The following is a 3,196-nucleotide window of genomic DNA, read 5'->3' on the forward strand; positions in this document are numbered from 1 at the left end:
CGGTTCCTTTCATATAAAAGGGGTGACGCCGAGGAAAATAAGACTCGCGTCCCTACCAAAACGAAAAAGACCACCACCACCTACTCACTTACTACTGCTCCTCCTCCTGTTTTTCCAGCTTGCCGTGTTGAATGACGACAATGACGAGCAGGAGTAATCTCGGCGGGGTAGTTATGATCGTTCGTCCACGCGGAGTAACTGCTCTCCTCCGCCTCTGTTCGTCTAACGTATCGACATAACGCCATACTGTCGGGCTGCTAGAGAGTCCATAGTGAGATTTAACTTGCAAAGCAGGATTAAAACGCAAAACCGAGGGGAGCGAGGGGTGTGTGTGTCTTGTGTACTATATATCAGTAGTACTGTTGAGCTACCTGGTTGATCCTGCCAGTAGTCATATGCTTGTCTCAAAGATTAAGCCATGCATGTGTAAGTACAAGCCGAGTTAAGGCGAAACCGCGAATGGCTCATTAAATCAGCTATGTTTCATTGGATCTGTAAACCCACTTACTTGGATAACTGTGGTAATTCTAGAGCTAATACATGCATCACGTCTCTGACCGCAAGGGAAGAGCGCTTTTATTAGTTCAAAACTGGTCGGGCCTCGGTCCGTTAACCCACCCGTGGTGAATCTGAATAACTTTTTGCTGAGCGCACGGTCTCCGCACCGGCGCCGCATCCTTCAAGTGTCTGCCTTATCAGCTTTCGATTGTAGGTTATGCGCCTACAATGGCTATAACGGGTAACGGGGAATCAGGGTTCGATTCCGGAGAGGGAGCCTGAGAAACGGCTACCACATCTAAGGAAGGCAGCAGGCACGCAAATTACCCACTCCCGGCACGGGGAGGTAGTGACGAAAAATAACGATGCGAGACTCATCCGAGGCCTCGCAATCGGAATGAGTACACTTTAAATCCTTTAACGAGGATCTATTGGAGGGCAAGTCTGGTGCCAGCAGCCGCGGTAATTCCAGCTCCAATAGCGTATATTAAAGTTGTTGCGGTTAAAAAGCTCGTAGTTGGATCTCAGTTCCGGACTGACGGTACACCGCCTGGTGCTTACTGTCACGCTCCGAACAGCTAACTAGCCCCGCCGGCTCGCACGGGGTGCTCTTCATCGAGTGTCCCGAGTGGCCGGCACGTTTACTTTGAAAAAATTAGAGTGCTCAGAGCAGGCTACTTTAATGGCCTGAATGTCTATGCATGGAATAATGGAATAGGACCTCGGTTCTATTTTGTTGGTTTTCGGAACCTGAGGTAATGACTAATAGGAACAGGCGGGGGCATTCGTACTGCGACGCTAGAGGTGAAATTCTTGGACCGTCGCAAGACGAACTACTGCGAAAGCATTTGCCAAGGATGTTTTCATTAATCAAGAACGAAAGTTAGAGGTTCGAAGGCGATCAGATACCGCCCTAGTTCTAACCATAAACGATGCCAACTAGCGATCCGCCGGCGTTATTCCCATGACCCGGCGGGCAGCTTCCGGGAAACCAAAGTCTTTGGGTTCCGGGGGAAGTATGGTTGCAAAGCTGAAACTTAAAGGAATTGACGGAAGGGCACCACCAGGAGTGGAGCCTGCGGCTTAATTTGACTCAACACGGGGAACCTCACCAGGCCCAGACACCGGAAGGATTGACAGATTGAGAGCTCTTTCTCGATTCGGTGGGTGGTGGTGCATGGCCGTTCTTAGTTGGTGGAGCGATTTGTCTGGTTAATTCCGATAACGAACGAGACTCTGGCCTATTAACTAGTCGACGGATCTCCAGCAATTGGTGTCCAGTTCGCAACTTCTTCTTAGAGGGATTAGCGGCAATTCTAGCCGCACGAGATTGAGCAATAACAGGTCTGTGATGCCCTTAGATGTTCTGGGCCGCACGCGCGCTACACTGAAGAGATCAACGTGTTCTCCCCCTCCGAGAGGAGCGGGTAACCCGTTCAATCCCCTTCATGATAGGGATTGGGGCTTGCAATTGTTTCCCATGAACGAGGAATTCCCAGTAAGTGCAAGTCATCAGCTTGCGCTGATTACGTCCCTGCCCTTTGTACACACCGCCCGTCGCTACTACCGATTGAATGATTTAGTGAGGCCTTCGGACTGGCGCTCTTGGATGTTCTACCCCTCGCGTCTCGGCGCAAGGGGTTCTCGCCTCGAGCTGACGGAAAGATGTCCAAACTTGATCATTTAGAGGAAGTAAAAGTCGTAACAAGGTTTCCGTAGGTGAACCTGCGGAAGGATCATTACAGTTTGTGACGCGAGAGCTGCAACCATCGGCTCGTCGTCGTCGTTCGAGTGTTCTTCAATGCGAAGAAGGCAAGGGTAGCCTTGGGAGCCGCACCCAATTGCCGTGGGAAAGGAGAAAGCGGATAAACGGCGGGGAGATCAACACCCACTGTGAGACAATAACAGGTCTGTGATGTCGGACTGACATGACATGTCAGTCAGTCCGACCGGCGCAGGTCACAGTCCTAGCGCCGTATACTGCTTTAGAGTCATCTGTTGGGGCTCGCGACACCCGTCACCGACATCTTTCTTCCTTGTCCCCGGTCGCTCAGTGGCTTCCGGCACCCACACCATAGAGAGAAAGCAGCAGGCGAAGACGCTACTGCTCCTCTCGTTGACAGGGCCGGCGCCTGCTACTCTGGCGGCGTCTAGTGCTGGGTTTTCCTTGACACGCTTCCCAGTGGGCCCCCTCCCTCCCCGCCTTCACTCTACTGTAAACGTAAATGTACGTGTGCGGCAGAGGAGGAAAAAGGGGAGAGAGAAAAAAAGCATTTTATGTGTCTTCTAACCAAAGTCGGGCTCTTACCAGCCCTATCAAACCCCCCATACATTACGTCCTCCTATGATGGAGTGATAGACGGCCGACAGGCCTTAATAAAAACATATACAACTCTTAACGGTGGATCACTTGGCTCGTGGGTCGATGAAGACCGCAGCTAACTGCGTGTCGGTATGTGAATCGCAAGAATACCAGATACATCGACAAGTCGAACGCACATTGCGGCGGCAGTCCTGATATGTGTACTGTCGCCACTCCTGCGCGAGGGTCGGAATAACATCCATCGGGCGAGTAGCTGTTGCGGCCTCCATATTCTGCTCTTTGGCAGGCTCAACGATGCGCTTTGGCCTGCTCTGGGGAACGACGCCCGCCACTGCCCCCCGAATGAGAAGGCAGGAGGCAAACCGGGAGTCCCCC

General features: G+C 52.0%; 2 non-coding genes across 2 annotated transcripts; both read left to right on the forward strand.

The window, feature by feature from the left end:
• Positions 1–368: 368 nt before the first annotated feature.
• LOC138352794 (small subunit ribosomal RNA) lies at positions 369–2,240 on the forward strand. Its single transcript, XR_011222866.1, has one exon. It is a non-coding gene; the product is annotated as a small subunit ribosomal RNA (ribosomal RNA).
• A 648-nt stretch (positions 2,241–2,888) lies between these two features.
• LOC138352822 (5.8S ribosomal RNA) lies at positions 2,889–3,050 on the forward strand. Its single transcript, XR_011222900.1, has one exon. It is a non-coding gene; the product is annotated as a 5.8S ribosomal RNA (ribosomal RNA).
• Positions 3,051–3,196: the final 146 nt, after the last annotated feature.

This window comes from Procambarus clarkii, chromosome 5 (assembly GCF_040958095.1).
Source record: "Procambarus clarkii isolate CNS0578487 chromosome 5, FALCON_Pclarkii_2.0, whole genome shotgun sequence".
Lineage (NCBI taxonomy): Eukaryota > Metazoa > Arthropoda > Malacostraca > Decapoda > Cambaridae > Procambarus > Procambarus clarkii.